The 19444-nt window shown below is 48.3% G+C and overlaps 1 pseudogene; it reads right to left on the reverse strand.

The window, feature by feature from the left end:
- Window positions 1-54: 54 nt before the first annotated feature.
- Window positions 55-16708, reverse strand: LOC146396393 (NUT family member 2G-like; annotated as a pseudogene).
- Window positions 16709-19444: the final 2736 nt, after the last annotated feature.

Genomic DNA, 19444 nt, shown 5'->3' on the forward strand with positions numbered 1-19444 from the left:
GAAGGCAGGGGTGAGGATGCTGGTGGAGCCCAGCTGGGGACAGAGAGGGTGTCTTCACTTGCAGGCTCCATCCTGTGGTGGGAGTGTACAGGCCTTCAGAGAGAGTATATCAGTCAGCTCCAGCTACCATCACAAATCCCATGGGCAATGGGGCTTAAACAACAAGAATGTATCAAGTAACTGTTGAGATCAAGATATGCGCATGGTTGGTTTGCCCTGAGGCCTCTCTCCTTGGCTTCTAGATGCCCATCTTCTGCCTGTGCCCTCACATCAGCATCCCTCTGTGTGTTTCTGGGTCTAAATTTCCCCTTTTTATAGGGGCACCAGTCATATTGTATTAGGGGCCACCTTAGTGACCTCATTTTAGCTGTTTCTTTAAAAACTCTCCTCTAGGTGTTCCCGTTGTAGTGCAGCGGAAATGAACCTGACTAGTATCCATGAGCGTTCATGATTGATCCCTGGCCTCGCTCACTAAGTTAAGGATCCAGTATTGCTGTGAGCTGTGGTGTAGGTCACAGACAAGACTTAGAACTGTCATTGCTGTGGCTGTGGCCTGCAGCTGCAGCTCTGATTTGACCCCGAGCCTCAGAACTGCCATATGCTGTACCTGCACCTCTTGAAAATGAGCAAGTTCCCCTAAAAAAAGGACCCTTAGCTACATCCGTGGACCATCCTTGCTCTCTCCTGCCTGCTGCTGAGTAGGAAAATGTTGGGGATCCAGAACTCCTCCAATGACTGGTGTGCTAGCAATAGCTTCTGTGACAGCAGGAAGCTGCTCCCCCCCAGGCAGAGGCAGTCAGGGGACCGTAGGTGATGGCTCTGTGCTCTGTGCCCCCTTTCAAACCCTTTGCATCCCTGCCATCTGAGGAAGGCAGGCAGTGCCTGGGAAATCACCCTGGTTACAGATGTGTCACTTGGCCTGTCTGGCAAGAGGTCACCTGTGAGCCAGATGGCCCAAATCCTCTCTGGAACACACTGCTCCATACCCACCACTTAAAAATGCCCTTCAAACAAAGCACATTGGCTGCACAATTGTAAGAGCTGTATCGTTAAGATATGATGTCTGTGATTTAGAAAAGGGTTACTCCTTGCCTTGTTCTTAGAGAAACATACCATGATTTGGTAAGGAGAAGAACCCAGACTAGGCGGCCCACAGCCTCCGTCAAGTGTGTTCCTTCACCCAATGCTCTGGTTCCATGTTGAGGGTTTTGGAGTTGAGCCTTTCCCTGTTGTCAATGGGCAGGCTTCCCCTTGGTGTATATCATATGCAAAGGTTGCCCAGCACCTGCCTCTATTTCAGACAAGCTCCAGTCATGCTGCCGCTGGAATTAGGAACCTCCTTTACCCACCCTGTGGACAGTGGTCATTTCTCTGATTCTGTGAGTGTATCATCCATTAAACCACTATTGATTTTATTTATTTATTTTTTGTCAAGTTAGGCTCCACCTACAGCACATAGATTCCCTGGCTAAGGGTCAAATGTGAGCTACAGCTGAGTCTATTGAATGAAATTTCTATTAATTTCTCTTTCATTCTTTTTCTTTTTCTTTTATTTTTGTGTGTGTGGGGGGTGTACTCTCAACATATGGAAGTTCCCAGGCTAGGGGTGGAATTGGAGCTCCATCTGCTGGCCGATGCCACAGCTACAGCAATGCAGGATCAAACCTACATGACACCTACACCACAGCTCAGGGCAACACCGGATCCTTAACCCGCTGAGCAAGGCCAGGGATTGTACCCATGTCCTCATGGATAGAAGTTGGGTTCATTACCTCAGAGCTGTGACAGGAACTCCCTCTATTTCATTCCTTTTATGGCTTGAAGAACATTAGTGTAATTCCTCATTTACAGTCCAAGCACCTTAATGTTAATCTTAGACTTTTTTCGGTTTTGTTTTTGTTTTTTTGTTTTTTTCCTTTTTTTGGGGGGGCCAAACTCGTGGCATATGGAAGTGCTTTGGAACAATGCTGGATACCTAACCCTCTTCCCCACAGCAGGAAATCTATTCCTGGTCTTTTAAAAATCCTAGGTCTTGCTCTTCCTAAAGCTATTTGGGTGTTGATGCCAGTAGGCTGGTGAGGTTAGCATCAGGAAGTTTGGCAAGATGCAATACTCAGAGTTCCCATCACGGCTCACTGGAAACAAATACGAAACAAATCCCCACCTTGTGGATGTTGGTAATTTCTATGATTCTGTGAATGTATTGCCCATTAAACCACGGTTTGATTTTTATATTGATTGATTGGTTGTCATTTTAGGGCCACACCTGCAGCATATGGAAGATCCAGGCTAGGGGTCAAATCAGAGAATGCCAGATCCAAGCCACATCTGTGACTTACACCACAGCTCATGTTAACACTGGATCCTTTAACACATTGAATGAGGCCAGGGATTGAACCTGCATCCTCATGGACACCAATCAGATTCTTCATCTGCTGAGCCACATGGAATCTCCCTAAAATATTATTTGGTTATGGTCTGTTCAACTTTCATTTCTGCAATTTCTATTGCATTCAATTTTGTCTTGTCTTTTTTGGTCTTTTTATGGCCACACTCTTCAACATATGGAGGTTCATAGGCCAGGGGGCTAATCAGAGCTACAGCCACAGCAACACCAGATCTGAGCTGCTATGTGATCTACACCACAGCTCAAGCCAATGCAGTATCCTCAACCCACTGCGTGAGGCCAGGGATCAAGCCCGCATCCTTACAGATGCTGGTCAGATATGTTTCTGCTGAGCCACGATGGGAACTCCCAATTTTTTCTTTTTTTTAAGGCTGTGTTGTGGCATATGAAAGTTTCTGGATAGGGGTCAAATCAGAGCTGCAGCTGCTGCACTATTCCACAGCCACAGCAAAGCAGGATCTGAGGTGTGTCTGACACCTACACCACAGCTGACAGCAGTGACAGAAACCAAACCTACTAAGTGATGCCAGAGATCAAACCCATGTCTCCATGGACACTAGTCAGGATTCTTACAGCTGAGCTACAACAGGAACTCCCATTATTTCATTTTTTATGGATTGAATAACATTAGAGAATTCCTCATGTACAGCCCCTGCACCTTAACATTAATTCTAGACTTTTCAGGGGTTTTGTTTTTGTTTCTTCTTTTTTGGGGGCTGCACCTGTGGCATATGGAAGTTCCCAGAGACAACCCTATATCCTTAACCCTCTTCACCACAACAGGAACACTACGCCTGGTCTAGTGAAAGTCCTAGGCTTTGCTCACTTGAAAGCTACCAGGGGGTTGATGCCAGTGGGCTGGTGAGGGTGGGACCACTGAGCTTGACAAGATGAAATACTCCACCCAGGACATTAATAGGCCATGAAATTCCACTCCCCACTCCCTTTGCTTCATCCTCATTGGGACTATGAGGCATCTGCTTTCACCATATTGTACACTGCAGTAATCCAGCTGAGACTATTGGATGTTCTCCCACCCACAAGGCAGTGAAGCAGAAAGTCCCGTCCTGACAGACAAGCCTTTTCCTCTCTGGCTAAGCCACCCACACGGGACACCCTGGATGATTGGAGAATCACCCCAGCCTGTCATCTGGCCACTTCAGAGAGGCAGAGAGAAACTCTCTAGAGGTAAGGGCTGCCTCCAGCCTCCATTCTCATGACAGGTGAGTGTCCAGAGGGCTGAACGGCACAAAAGCAGCTCTCCATCACCAGCTCCTCAGCAGCAGACAGGCCTCCACACTGAGCCTGCTTTCTACACTTGGCAGCTTCCAGGGGGCCTGAGCTGAGGCCCATTCTCCTGGGAAAGGGGGCCTGGGAAAGGGGCCCTGCAGTGCACACAAGACCTGAGGCAGGGACAGGGCTCTGTGGCAGCCCCCAGGGCAGCAGGCTGTGGTGAAGGCCCAAGAGGAAGGCCAGGCTGGGGAGCTCCTCCTCATCCTCACTGAACCCGTGACCCAGCCCTGGGGCTCCACTAAGAGGAGAGGCCTCCCTGAGAACCTTGCTGGCCCTGGGTCCTAATGGAGGGCCCGAGCGCTTGGTGCCCTGGTGAGGAAACGGCTGTGCTGTTCCAGCCTGAGGGGGCTCCTGATATCCTTGAGAGGGCACAGAGCCTTTGTGCCTGAACAGGCCCCTCTCTGTTTGGGGGTGCCTTAGATGGCCATGGAAATCCATCTGGGGTGTACAGGTTTCATCTCTGACCCCGGGCTGTGGGCCGTGCTCGTTCCTCTGGGCATCTTGCCGGGCCACAGACTCTGAAGGTCTTGAGTCCAGGTGGGGTGCCTGTGATTGGGAGTGGCTGGCACCCCGTCGTCCTCCTCCGAGGCCAGGACTTGTGTCTGCACCAGCTGGTGGGAGAGAGGTGGACAGTGACTGCTCTGCACACTCCAGGGAGAGCCGAGGCTTATGGGCAGGGGGAAGTGAGATGGGACTCACATCCACAGACAGAGCCTGTGGCCCTCCTGCCTTCCTCCTGGACCTTCTCCCCAGCAGGGTCCTTGCCCTGTCCCCGGCTCCCCTCCTCCCCTTCCATTCCTCCTGCCCTGCACCCACCTGGGCAGCCTCCCGGGTGCAGGGCCTCTCCGTCCGTGGAGGGAGGAACAGAGCCTTCAGGGCCTCCTGCTCTAGGGCCCTCCTCGGCCCTGGCTGACCTGGGTCCTTTCCTCCTGGATTTCCAGGGTCACCTGGCTTCTCCCCCTGCCCCCAGTCTCCCTAGTGTCAGTCCCTCCCCTGGCCACCTCTTCAGGGGAGAGTCCGTCCCCCTGCTCCAGCTCCTCAGCCAGGCCCGAGAGATCCAGCTCTGGTTCTGGGGAAAGCAACTCTGCCAGGAATCGGGGGTGAATGACCGCCTCCACCTGGAATGGAAGGAAGAGGCTGTGAGCAGCATTGGCAGGAGTGCCCTGGGAGGCGGGAAGACCTGGGGGGAACGAGACTAGCAGAGGCCAATCCAGAGTCCCCCTCACAAAGGGGGAGCTTTCAAACTCCCATAGGTATTGTCTCCTCTCACATAAACACACACACACACTCACAAGCAGGTGCACATGCAGACACATGGGCTCCAAAGCACAAACACATAGGCACCGACACAGACACACAAAGGCCTCCAAAGAGAGAGAGAGACACCAACATGTCCAACTTACACATCCACATATACACATCCTATGCACCAAAGTACACTCAGACACACAGGAAGACACACAGATGTCAGGGTCAGGGACCAGAGCCTAAATCCCATTATCCTGGGCCAAAGCCAGAACTAGGGTGCGAAGAGCATCTCTCCCTGGAATCCTGGAGTCTGAGACTCCAGGCCCAGCCCACCTTGGTGTCAAAGTCCTCCTGGGAACACAGCTTGTCCACGTAGCTGAGGAGATCCGGGTCTGGGAAGCAGCCGTCCTCGTCCTGTGGCAGCTCATATCCATCCTCTCGACATTCCATATCTGACTCCCCTGTGGCTGAGGGGCAGGACCCACCAGTGCCTGCGGGACGTCCCCATGCTCCCTGCGAGCCTCAGGGGGAATCTCCTTGGGGGCCTTGTTCTCCAGCAGCTGCCAGGCTCTGCGTGGCCTTGGGTGGGTGTGCTGGACTCTGGGGCCGTGTTTCCTTGGAGCACAGGCTGAGGCAGAGCAGGAGGAAGGGAAAGTGAGGGGACACAGCGCCCAGAATCTGACCCCTGAGCAGGCACAGGGGAGGGCATTGTTGTGGGGCAATGGATATGCATGTGGGAAGGGGGAGGAGCAGCCAGAGCCTCAGGTTTTGTGGGAGGCCAGATTCAAGTCAGGGACAGGTAAAAGTCAGGTGTGAGAACGTGTGGAACATCTAATGATCAAGGGTCTCCCCACCAGCACACTTGTTAGGCAGATTTCACAGGGGCCCCTTAGACAGGGAGGAGGGTGATGAGGTTTTACATGGACCAAGTCCACACCTCAGAGGGGAAAAGGGGTTACTGAGACCCCCTCGGGGCTATCCGTGTTGAAAGACCAATGTCCCCTTGAGGGAAAAGGACCCACCTGGGAACAGGGACCATGCCTAGGCATCTCTTACCTGTGCCTTGATGTCCATGTGGAAGGTGATTCACAGACTGAGTGCCCCTTTTGCGGGATGTGGGTTCCTGAGGAGCCAGCTTTGTTGGAGCTGGAGGAGGCATGCCCTGTGCCTGCGTTGTGCAGGACACGTTCCCCATCCTGATCTCATTCTCTGCCTCAAATTGCAGGAACCTGGGGGGTGTTGAGGGACAGGCCCCAGTGAGAAAACCACCTGGGCTCTGGAGCCCACCCAGGGCAGCAGAACTCAGAGGGTGAGGAGAGGGTGTCCTTGGGGCTGTCAGGGCCCTGTGAGGTGCTGTCGCAGCAGGGAGCTGCTCTGGCACAGGTCCAAGATCTGGGCCTCCTCCTGCCTGACCAGCCATAGAGCTGGAGGGCATGAGCCCAGCAGAGACCCAGGTCAATCTCTGGGACCAGGCTTAGGGACACATGGTGGGCATTGGGGGCCCCTGCTCATGTGCCCCCAGACCTTGTCTGACCCAAACAATGGAGATAGCCAGTGGCCTGGTGAGGCACGTATTTCCCCAGAGCCCTTGCCTGAACCCAGAACCTGGGGCTGGGAGTGAGAGTGCGGGAAAGCACGCATGAGACAGGACCCAGCACAGGCTGGAGTGGGGATCCTACCCTTAGAGGTGAGGCATCTCTTGCCACTGAGAGCTAGCTGCTCCTTTGGTTTTGTTTGGAAACTAGGAGATTCACATGCAGAAATGACAGGGAGGGCCAGAGACCCATGGGCTTCCCCAAGGATGGCCGGTTGCCCATTCCAGCCACCGCTGATGAGGAGAGGCCTACCACATGCTAGGTCAGTGATGGCCAGGCACCCAGCATGAAGGGGTGCCAGGCTGCCGGGTGGAGTCCTCACCCCTGCACAGCCCCCATGCCTTCAGGGGACCCCCTCCTGGGCTGCCGTGCTCCCCAAGGCCATCCTGAGGCCTCCCCACATCAGCATCATGGTAGGGCAGAGCTCCTGGGACAGGGCTGGAAGAGCCAAGCTCTCCAGGTGGCAGAGGGGATTCTGGAGGCCAATAGGATTTGGGGATTCAGGGAACAGGAGGTGCCAGGTGCCAGCCTCCTCTTGCATCCTCTCTGATTGCTAGCACCAGAGCCAGATCCTGCCCTGGGGCCTGCCCATCACCCACCACCCACCCCACCATGTCGCCCATGGCCCAGGACCCTGACTCACTTTGCTGCCATTTCATAAAAGGCCATCCTCTCAACGGTGCTCATGTGCTGCCATTCCTGCATGGCCTGCCGCATGCCCTCCTCCAGCCTCATGGTGGGCTTCAGGCGAGCCAGAGTGCGTAGCACTGGGCTATAAGCCCTCAGGGTCAGTCTCTTGGTACAGCCCAGCCCCCAACTGCCCAACCCCACCCAGCTCCAAGGCCTCCATGGGCCCCAGCCCTGCCAAACCCAGGCTCAAGAGGGGGAGACGAGGGTGTCTGGAGAGCAAAGGCAAGCCTTCCTGGTGCCTGGTGCCACCACCTCCCACTCACCAGACGATGATTGTCCACTCCCTGGCTATAGCTGGGACACTCTGGCTGGGGGCGCCATCTCATATAAAATGCAGCCCCATCAATGCGGGAGGGCAGGCGCCAGTCTACCAGCTAACAGGTCTGAGAAGCCCAAGGATTCTTCGGCCCAGGTCTCTGCACTAGATGGCCTAGTCCCCCTTTTCGGAGGGACCTCGGGTCTAGGAGGGATGTTCCTGCCAGGTTCACAGCTCTAGGAGGATAGACCCTTGCCCTTAGGACAGCTCGACCACCTCCCCGTTCACACTGGACTTCTTCAGAACAACAAGGACCGGGCATGCAGAAAGCTCCGTCCTGGGCCTGAATGTCCTAAGCCTTATCTGAAGTGATACCCACTGGCTGCCAGAGGCCCAGGTCCATGTTGAAAGGAGGTAGCACCAGAGAAGCAGGTCCCATTCAAACTCTGGCTCCTCACATCCGAGCAGGACCCCCTCGTACTGCTCTCCTGCACTCAATGTTATCATGGCACTGCAGAAAGTGAGACAACTGGTCTTGCATGGTGGTGGTAGCTGAGCTAAGGCACGGACGGGATGTCATGGACTGGACGTGGGACACATCTGAGTGCAGACGTGCCTCCTCATAGCATGGACATTGCTGTCAACCCTCCTTCTTTTGAGGTGAAAGGATGCCTGGAAACCTAAGCAGGGAGTCCATGCCAAAGTCCTGTATATGCGAAGGCTCCAGCTGAGCTAATGAGGGCCTGAGAGGTCACTTACATGAGAAAGCAGGAGAGAGCTTCTGCATCGGGGCTCTGGGGCAGGTGGCTGCAGGCCAGGGACTTGAAGCGCTGCCAGCGTCGGAAGTTCTGATAGATGCTCTTATGGTGAGAGGCGTCCTCCTGAGGGCCCGTGTGCTGGGAGGCATGCAGGCTGCCTGCCCCAGAGGTGCCATGCGGCCACGGCCCAGAAGTCCCTGGGGGCAGGATGAAGGCCATCTGGGCAACTGGTGGTGCAGCTTGAGGAGGAAGGCCTGGGGCCAAGCCTCCCTTGCCAGCCTGAGCTGCTGCCTTAGCCGGGGCAGCCACCCTGCTGTCCCCCACAGGGCTTGCTATGCAATGGGGTGCAGGACACAAAGCACTCCCCATGAGGGCCCTGGAAGCATTCCCATTGAGGGGGCCCTGAGGGCACCCAAAAGCCTGAGACTGGTGGGGCAATGCTGACCTCCCTCCTGACCAGACTGGGACAGGGATGTTGCCAAGCCCTGGGGCAATGGGGCCATGGTCAGCAGGAGTCACCCGAGGTGTCATGGGGTGAGCTGGCTGCAATAGGGTGCTGCCAGGCAGGAGTAATGGGGCCATGGGCGGTGGCAGGTGCTGCTCCCAAGCTGGCTGGGGTTGGGAGCCAGGAGTGGGGGGAGGATAGGAGCGTGAGGCCCCAGGGGGCATGACCACATCCGTGCCCAGCAGTGGAGATGCTGTGGAGAGAAAGGAAAGGGGTGAATGGAAGAGGAGAATGGGCGACATGGACGGAAGCTCTCTGGGGACTCAGAGGACACACCTCAGTGGAAGAGGGCATTTGGCCCGAGGAAGCTGTGTGTTGTGCAGATGTCGTGTAGGGATTTTCATGGTCTGACCTCAGTGGGAGAGGGCATTTGCCAGGGGAACCCGTGTGTTGTGCAGATGTCGTGGCAGGAGTTTCATGGTCTTGACCCCCGCACCATTTGTAAACGTCGCTATTGTCCAGCTTAAGGGAGGACAGCTGGTGTTTCAGATCTGATTCTGCCTTTGTTAGTATTATTTTTTAATAGTTATTTCCCCAATACAATTTTTTTTTCTACTGTACAGCCTGGTGACACATTTACACATACATGTACACATTCTATTTTCACACATTATCCTGCGCCATCATAAGTGACTAGACATAGTTCCCAGTGCGACACAGCAGGATCTCATTGCTAATCCATTCCAAAGGCAGTAGTTAGTATCTATTAACCCAAGCTCCCCAACCACTCCATCATTTTCATTTAAAAAAATCTTTCTTTCTTCCTGGTTGAAAATTAAAATATTCACAGAGAACTACATCTTAGACTTGTGATGGAGCATGATGGATGGAACTAGAGACTCTCATTCTGAGTGAAGAAAGTCCGAAAGAGAAAGCCCAATACCATATGATATCACTTATATCTGAAATCTAATATATAGCACAAAGGAATCTTTCCACAGAAAAGAGAATCATGGACTTGGAGAATAGACTTGTGGTTGCCACGGGGAGGGGAAGGGAGTGGGAGGGACTGGGAGCTTGGGGTAAATAGATGCAGAACTTTGTCTTAAAGAACTAAAGGTCCCAGAGATCAGTTTTTTCCCCTTCTTTTTATTTATTTGTCCTTTTGGGGGCAACACCTGCTGCATATGGAAGTTCCTAGGCTAGGAGTCACATCAGACCTGCAGCTTCATGCCTATGCCACAGCCACAGCATGTGGGTATTCAACATGGACAGCTGGCTGGTAGGGAGGTTGCACATGTTTGTATTCATGGTTTGGATGTGTATAGAGTTGGAGTGTTACCAGCTAGGGTTCTTGGCCTTCCTTAATCAAGAGCAATTGATAAGATGCCAGAAGAGAAAATCAGGAAGGCTTTATTCAGGACACCTGCTTCAGCAGAGAGGTGCAGAAGCAATCACCAGCTTCCCTTGTTCACCTGCTCACTGAGCAGGGGTGAGCTAGTTCCTTCTATGGGGTGAGGGTAGGGGCATGTCCAGGGGTTGGGCCAGGGGGGGTGGCTGAGGTGGTTTTCCCACCCCTTTAGTGGTGGTGCATGTAGGGGGTGTGCATGGTACCCTGCTTTTGCTCTCTGTTCTTCAGAAGTGGAAGTTTTTTTTTTTTCTCACAATTTGTCCCAAATGAGCAAGCACATAGTTCTTTTTCATCCTTTATACTTTTGCTGTATTTCATTCTCCAGGAGATGTTTGTCCAGGTGCAACCACTGCAGCCCCTGCAGCCAAGGGTGCCAGGTCCCAACCTGCATCAGTAAGAGAGGCAGTTGGATATTCAAGGTATATAGGACTTTGTCTGTAAAACTTTAGACTATGTGTATATCTAGGTATGTAAATTTAGGTGGCCTGTTTGTAGAGTTATCAGGCTGAGTGTAGAAATGTGCATGTGTGTCCAATACGTATATATTTACACACACACACACACACGCACACGTGTGATGTCCTTTGCTTCCATAACTGAGGTGAGAGTTGAGGATCCCACTCAGAGTGTAAGTGGATTGTGTGGATTCCATATTCATATGGAAGGGTGTGGACTTCACTGGAACTGGTTCATACTAGCTTGGGAGAGTCAGCTCTGTGTTTGGTAACATCAGGTTGGTAGTTTGAATTCTCTCGTGCTTGGAATATTTAGACCATATGGATACCATAAATGAAGTCTTACCTGACTTTCCTAGAGATAAGCATTTACCAGCACACTGCTCATCTGTGTCTGGATGTATGTATGTGTCAAGCAAGAATTTTCAGGCATCAGTTTATATGTACGTATGGGACATTTTATGTGAATTATGAGTGGGGGATCAGGGGCTTGTATGTGTGTACTGACCCTTCATTCTGAATCACTGCATTGCTCCTGTCAGGTTGAGTCATTCTTTCGGGTCAAAGAATTCCCCCCTCCCCCAGTGCTGGTGACTTCCAGTGGAAATGATGCAGATGGATTTAGGGGCATCTGTACCTTAGGCGGGTGGACACGCCTTCAACATTTGTATGGTCCTAGAATCTGGGTCCCTAGAAGGGTGAGCCTGGTGGACAGATGGCCATGTAGAGCAGATCCTTCACAGGTGTGTGGTTGGCATGACAAGCAGCAGTCAGGAAGTCATGGGGATTCATGGATAAGTGATAAGGTGGGCAAGTGTTCTCTCAGGAAAATCCCCTGAGAATCCGTTGGGCAGTCACAGGTGTTTCTGGCTCTTCTGTGGCACAGCTGGTAGGCAAGGACACCCTGCACATGCAGTCCAGGTGGTTCAAGTCTCTAGAGCCATGTGTCCCTGTGCCCAGTTGCCCCAGGAGGGTGCGAACTATTGTGGGTCAGGCTGGTAAGCTGTATCAATAATTCTCCACCAACCTATCTGTATGGAAACCTAGGTCCTCAGGGATAGGCAGGACCTCAGGGATCAGTGAGCTGACAAGGACAAAGGTGGGGAGGGCTTGTCTCTAAGGGAGACTTGAGGAGTGAGGCCTAGAGAGCCTGGGGAGTCCTACTCTGAGGAGATATGGCTCCAATATTCCCAAACCCTGTAGACATGGTCATTGTTCTTTTCTGAAGGTTCAGGATTCTTCTGGGAGTGGGAGGATCATCCCAGTCTCATGGTTCTCAGATCGGATGACTTGAGCCTTTTTTCCTCCTATTCTACCTCCAACTGCAAACCCATCAGGGAGCCCCATGATCACTGTGTCCACCAGCTGACCCTACAGCCACCTCCTGCCTCCCCTGGACCCATCTGTTTTGACGCAGCCCATGGATTCCATGCTGGGAACTGCTCGTGAGAGCTATAGCTCTCCATTTGGCTTGGAATGAGTTTTCAGTCCCCATTCTTTGGGATTTGCTGGTTCAGCCTTTTCCCCAGTCCAAGAGTCCCTGGAGTTGGTGGTGGAGCATCCCAGGCCTTCTTGTGCATCTGCATCTCTAGGTGCAGTGCTCAGAGGGAAGTTCATAGCAACACAGGCCTTCCTCGACAGAGAAGAAAAATCTCAAATTGAAAACTGAACCCACCACCTAAATGAATTAGATAAAGAAGAACAAACCAAACCTAAAGTCAGCAGAAGGAAGGTAATCATAAAGATCTAAGAGGAAATCAATAAAGTAGAGATTCAAAAAACAATAGAAAAAATCCATCAAACCAAGAGCTGGCTCTTTGAAAAGATAAACAAAATAGACAAACCTCTGGCTAGACTCACCAAGAAGAGGAGAGGGAAAAAACCCAAATATACAAAATGAAAAAGGAGAAGTCACAACTGATGCTACAGAAATACAAAAAACCATAGACTACTATCAATAATTATATGCCAACAAATTCAACAACCTTGAAGAAATGGACATCTTTCTAGAGACTTACAGCCTGCCAAAACTGAATCAAGAAGAAATAGATCAACTGAACAGACAGATCACTAGAAATGAAATTGACTATGTCATAAAAACATCCCCTACAAATAAAAGTCCAGGACCATATGGCTTCACAGGAGAATTCTACCAAACACACAAAGAGGAAATCCTACCCTTCCTCCTTAAATGTTCCCAAAAGGCTGAAGAAGAAGAAACACTCTCAAAGACATTCTATGATGCCACCGACATGCTAATTCCAAAAACAGACAAAGATGCCACCAAAAAAGAAAACTATCAGCCAATATCCTTGCTGGATACAGATGCAAAAATTCTCAACAAAATTTTAGCTAACCAAATCCAGCAACATATCAAAAAGATCATACACCATGACCAGGTGGGATTCATCCCAGGTTCACAAGGACCATTCAACATACACAAATCAAACAATGTCATACACCACATTAATAAAAGTCAGAAACCACATGATCATCTCAATAGATGCAGAAAAAGCATTTGACAAAGTCCAACATCCATTCATGATCAAAACTCTTACCAACGTGGGTCTAGAGGGAACATTCCTTAACATAATCAAAGCCATTTATGACAAACCCACAGCAAACATAATAGTCAATGGAGAAAAGCTGAAAGCCTTCCCACTAAATCTGGAACAAGACACAGATGCCCACTCCCACCACCACTGTTATCATAGTGCTGGAAGTCCTAGTCACAGCAAGCAGACAAACAAAAGAAATAAAAGGCATCCGAATAGGAAGAGAAGTGGTAAAATTGTCACTGTATGCAGAGGACATGATACTATATATAGAAAGCCCCAAGAACTCAACCCAAAAACTACCTGAACTGCTCAACAAATTCAGCAAAGTAGCAGGATATAAGATTAACATTCAGAAATCAGTCACATTTCTGTATACAAACAGTGAAATAGTAGAAAAGGAATACAAAAATATGATACCTTTTAAAGCTGCACCCCAAAAAAGTCAATCATCTGACCAAGGTGGTGAAAGACTTATATGCTGAGAACTATGAAACATTAAACAAGGAAATTAAGAAGATGTAAAGAAATGGAAAGACATTCCATGCTTCTGGATTGGAAAAATTAATATTGTAAAAATGGCCATACTACCCAACGCAATCTACAGATTCAATGCAATCCCTATCCAGTCACCCACACCATTTTTCAGAGAACTAGAACAAACTATCCCAAAATCTATATGGAACCACAAAAGACCCAGAATTGCCAAAGCAATTCTGAGGAACAAAAACCAAGCAGGAGGCATAACTCTTCCAGGCTTCAGGCAATATTACAAAGCCACAGTCATCTAGACAGTGTGGTACTGGTATCAAAACAGACAGACAGACCAATGGAACAGAAGAGAGAACTCAGAAATAAACCCAAACACCTACGGGCAATTAATCTTTGACAAATGAGGCAAGAACATAAAATGGGGAAAAGACAGTCTTTTCAGCAAGTACTGCTGGGAAACCTGGACAGCTGCATGCAAATCAACAAAATTAGAACATACCCTCACACTATGCACCGAAATAAACTCAAAATGGCTGAAAGACTTAAATGTAAGACAAGACACCATCAAACTCCTGGAAGAGAATATAGGCAACACATTCTCTGACATCAACCTTACAAATGTTTCTCAGGTCCGTCTCCCAAAGCAACAGAAATCAAAGCAAAAGTAAACCAATGGGACCTAATCAACAAGCTTCTGCACAGCAAAGGAAACAAAAAGGCAACTTACGGAATGGGCGAAAATAGTTTCAAATGATGCAACTGACAAGGGCCTCATCTCTAAAATAGACAAACAACTTATGCACCTCAACAGCAAAAAAAACCAACAACCCAATGGAAAAATGGGCAAAAGACCTGAAGAGACATTTCTCCAAGGAAGATATACAGATGGCCAAGAAGCACATGAAACAATGATCAACATCGTTGATTATAAGAGAAATGCAAATCAAAACTACCCTGTGATACCACCTCGCACCAGTCAGAGTGGCCATCATTCATAAGTCCACAAGTAACAAGTGCTGGAGGGGGTGTGGAGAAAAGGGAACCCTCCTGCCCTGTTGGTGGGAATGAATGTAAGCTGGTACAGCCACTAAGGAGAACCGTATGGAGATACCTTAGAAATCTATACCTAGAACTACCCTATGACCTGGCAATCCCACTCTCAGGCATATATCCAGACAAAACTTTCCTTGAAAAAGACACATGAACCCACATGTTCATTACAGCACTACTCACAATAGCCAAGACATGGAAACAGCCCAATTGTCCATCAACAGGTGATTGCAGTAGGAAGATGTGGTATATATACACAATGGAATCCTACTCAGCCATAAAAGAGAACAAAATAATGCCTTTTGCAGCAACATGACTGGAACTAGATACTCTCATCCTGAGTGAAGTAAGTCAGAAAGAGAAAGGAAAATACCATATGATATCACTTATGGCTTGAATCTAATATATGGCACAAAGGAATCTTTCCATGGAAAAGAAAATCATGGACTTGGAGAATAGACTTGTGGTTGCCAAGGGGGAGGGGCAGGGAATGGGATGGATGGCGTGCTTGGGTTAACAGATGCAGACTATTGCCTTTTTTTTTTTTTCTCTTTTTGCTATTTCTTTGGGCCGCTCCCACAGCATATGGAGGTTCTCAGGTTAGGGGTTGAATCGGAGCTGTAGCCACTGGCCTATGCCAGAGCCACAGCAACGCGGGATCCAAGCCACGTCTGCAACCTACACCACAGCTCACGACAATGCTGGATTGTTAACCCACTGAGGAAGGGCAGGGACTGAACCCGCAACTTCATGGTTCCTAGTTGGAGTCATTAACCCCTGCGCCATGAAGGGAACTCTGACTATTGCCTTTGGAATGGATTAGCAGTGACATCCTGCTGTGTTGCACTGGGAACTATGTCTGGTGACTTATGACAGAGGATGATAATGTGAGAAAAAAATGTATACATGTATGAGTAACTGGGTCACCATGCAGTATAGTATAAAATTGACAGAACACTGTAAACCAGCTATACTGCTAAAACACAAAAATCATTATACAAACAAATATTTAAAAAGTAAAATAAAATAAAATACAATAAAAATTTCTCTGAGGAAAAAGAAAAGAAAAGAATATCCTTGGTTACCAAAGGAGACAGTTTGGGAGGAGACAGCATGGGGCTTAGGGTTAGAAATGTTGTAAAATTAGGTTGTGATGATGGTTGTACAACTATAAATATAACTCAATGAATTAAAATGTAAAATAATTAAAAACCATGTTTTAAAAAATATGAGAAGGCAGAATTTCATTACGCCCGTAACCACAATTCATTGTACTGACATTTTAGTGGGGATGGATAATGAATGGGGCAATCTGAGCCACTAGGCATCCACTTGTACTAGGAGAAGCAGTAACTGGGACGTCCAAGTCAGTGATATTGGCACTCCAAAAAAAAAAAAAAAAAAAAAAGTAACTGAGTAAATCTGAAGATCTAATTGGGTTCATTAAAAGACTCATGAATCAGGGAGCATCCCACCTGGCAAACAGAGAGCTCCTCCAAGGGGTTACACACTATGAAAGTCTTTTATAGTAAGAAGGGTGGGACAAGGGGAAAATGACATCAATAGGAAAGAAAGACAAAGAAAAGTTGACTGGAGAAAAGTAAAAGTTCAGGTGATGTTTGCTTTTTATTGGCTACACTGTAGCATTTTTTTAATTGGGAGGGTTTGCTTTTGCATAAGAAGGCAGTCTTCCCTCCTCCTGCTGGGGTAGAAACCAAGTGAACTTCCTGTTTGGGAATGCAAGGTTCCTAGCTTCCTGCTGGGGTCAGTAATTGACATTCTCCTTTTAGGGTAATTACCACGAAGGGTAAGGTGTGAGAGCTCCCTCTACAGGCCTTCTCAACTCCAAGTTGAGTTAAGGTACCGTAAATTCATGTTCACAGCTCTCCTTGATCTTCAAAGATCAAGATCTTTCTCTGAAAGGGTCACTGATCAAAAGTCAGGTTTTCCAAATTCAGTAGTCCTCACCTCTCAGCGGCAGGAAGCCTCTATCCTGGGTAATGTGTCCCACATAGATGGGAAAGTGTACAGACCAGAAACCACTTAAGGCCATGTTTGAGGAACAAGTAAGGACAGGAGGGAGAACTGTCAGGCATTTTGTAAGCATCACAGATCATCTCAAAGTGCTGTCACCTTTACACCCTTTCCAGGCCTCTGTCAGAACTGGATCCAACGTCTTGGTCAAAAGCATCCTGGCTATCCTTTTAAACACTGACAGATCCTCCCTCTGACAACTGGCATGCTCTGGAAAGGGCACAGAGCTCTGCCTGAGGACATCTCCAACACTGACTAAGTCATCATGGGTAGAAACAGCATAACTAGCTTGAAAATCCCTTCTCAATTGTAAGCATAACTCATCAACACACAAGATTCGATTGGGATTGGTTTAGAGATATCATTAATCAGGACAGTGTCACAAAATGGGACATTATTACCTCATTGTCATGGTGCTTTCCTTGTTGAGATAAAAGTAGTAGTGTAGCAGGACTGAGAGCATTGCAATGTTTAAGATATAGATGAGGTGGCGAGAGCACAAGGATCTCATAGGAAGTTAATCTACCTGCAGGAAAACACTGAGTCATTTCACAGTTAAGAAGACTGGAGAGTGTGTGGCATTTGCCAAGGCTTTCGCTAACTTTGCAGGTCTGGCTGTCACTTCAAGACAACGGAGACAGGCATGAGCAACAGAATCAAGTTGCATGCTACAACAGGCAGTAGGGCTATGTTTACTACATGCTTCCATAACTCCCAGGGCATAGTTATCCCTTTCCTGCACAAATAAAGTAAAATGCTTGAATAGTTGCATAACCCTAAGGCAGGTGGCTCTTGTAGCAGTAGTTTTCACTTTAGAAAAGCCTGCTCATGTTTATCTTCCCAAGGATGGGGTTAAGGAACTAGAACTTCAGTAAGTTCATAAAATTTGGAACCCAGAGTTTGCAATAACCAGCTAAATCTAGAAATCCACAATGCTGTCCCTCAGTTGTAAGCCTGGGAATGTCCTGTGTGAGCTTAATTCTTGTGGAAGTCAGCTGAATTCCTTTAGTGTTTAGATTATGCCCTATATAATGTCCAGTGTTCAGATAACTGAAATTTTCTCTATGTGCTCTTTTTCAGCTACCTATTGCAGCAAATAAAGGGAAGCTTTTATACATGCCTCATAGAATTGTATAGTAGCAGAGTTCACCATGAGATCATCTGCATCTTGTAAAATGGGTGATTTCTCAGGGAACTAGAAAACACTTAAAACGTTACCTTTTTTCTTTTCCTTTTTAGGGCTGCACGTGCCACACATGGAGATTCCCAGGCTAAGGATCTAATTGGAACTACAGCTGCCAGCTTACACCACAGCAATGTTAGATCCAAGCTGCATCTGTGACCTATACCAGAACTCACAGCAATGCCAGATTCTTAACCTACTGAGTGAAGCCAGAAATTGAACCCACAACATCATGTTCCCTAGTCGGGTTTGTTTCTGCTGTGCCACAATGGGAACTCTACAGAAGGTACTTAAATCTTGGTGAATTACTTGGGGGAAGAAAGAAGGGGCCTCAGGGAACACTTGGGGCAAAACTGTCCAGGTCTACTGCTGATGGTTCCAAGGAAAGGCACATAGACATAGATATTGGCTATTGGGTCTACAGGGATGGTGAAGTCATTTGAACAAAAGTCTACAACAGTAAACCATTTCAAGTCAGTTAAAACTTGTGGCAGAAGGGTGTCCAGTTTTGGAACAACTGGTAAATGGAGGATGACTACTTTATTAATAGCCCCCAGCTCCTGGGCAAACACCTATCCCATTAGGTTTCCAAATAGGCAAGACTGGCCTGTGGCAGGAACTCACACAGGACATGAGAAACCCCTGAGCAAATAAGCCTCCTACAATGAGTGTGAGGTCTTGTATTGCCTCAGGCTTTAATGGTTATGGAGGAAACTTAGGGAGAGGTTTAGCCACATCTATCTGAATTCTTATAGGTTCTGCATTTTTTATTCTTCCAATGTCAGGGTCAGAAGTAGCCCATGCATTTTCAGACATCTCAATTCAATTAGAGAACTTTTGTTGAGCTTCTTCCTCTTTTATGTTCAGGACAGAGTATAAGGGATATAAATGATCAGGGTTGGGGATGATCAAGAAATTTTAAGGTGAGATCTCCATCACAGGGAAAACATAGTAGCCCTTTTACATTAGAAAGGAGATCTCTGTCACATAGATTAACTGGGCTATAGTGCAAAGCAAAACAGAATAGTGGCTGAGATAAAAGTTCTCTCTGAACTTATTAGATACCCGCACTCTGGAAACATCCTTCTTACTCTGAGGGGTGTACTGTTTTATGAGGATGGGATTTAAAGTAGAAGGCACAGCTATGGTCGGGGTAGCATGTTAAGAGTTGGCTATGTTTACAGTTAGGCTTAGGGTTTCACGTAGATTTCAAATGAAAGAATGAGTGGGGTTTCATGTACTGAGTATAGCTCTTGTATCAACTAAAATTGAGCCAGGTTTTCTATTAATTTTCATTTTCCTTTCTTCTAGGTTGTTTCAGGTAATTGCTGGTAATAGAACCTCTGTTGTTCTGTCAACTATGGTAAGGGTTGATGGGGGAGCCCTCACTTTGAGGTAGGTATGAGAGTATCTCCTGTGAGGAGTCTGCACAAGACCTTTGAGGACAGCTTTTTTTTCCCCAGTGGCTAGCTGATTACAAATGAAACACCAACGCTGGGTCACTGAAATGATCTTGGACACCTAGGAGGGGGTCATGGGCAAGGTGCAAGTATTCTTTTGTGTCTCTTCCCT

The sequence above is a fragment of the Sus scrofa genome, chromosome 14 (assembly GCF_054392235.1).
Source record: "Sus scrofa isolate SSC_HxYL_T2T_F1_AM1 chromosome 14, Sscrofa_HxYL_maternal_Yorkshire_Landrace_v2.0, whole genome shotgun sequence".
In the NCBI taxonomy this organism is placed as follows: Eukaryota; Metazoa; Chordata; class Mammalia; order Artiodactyla; family Suidae; genus Sus; species Sus scrofa.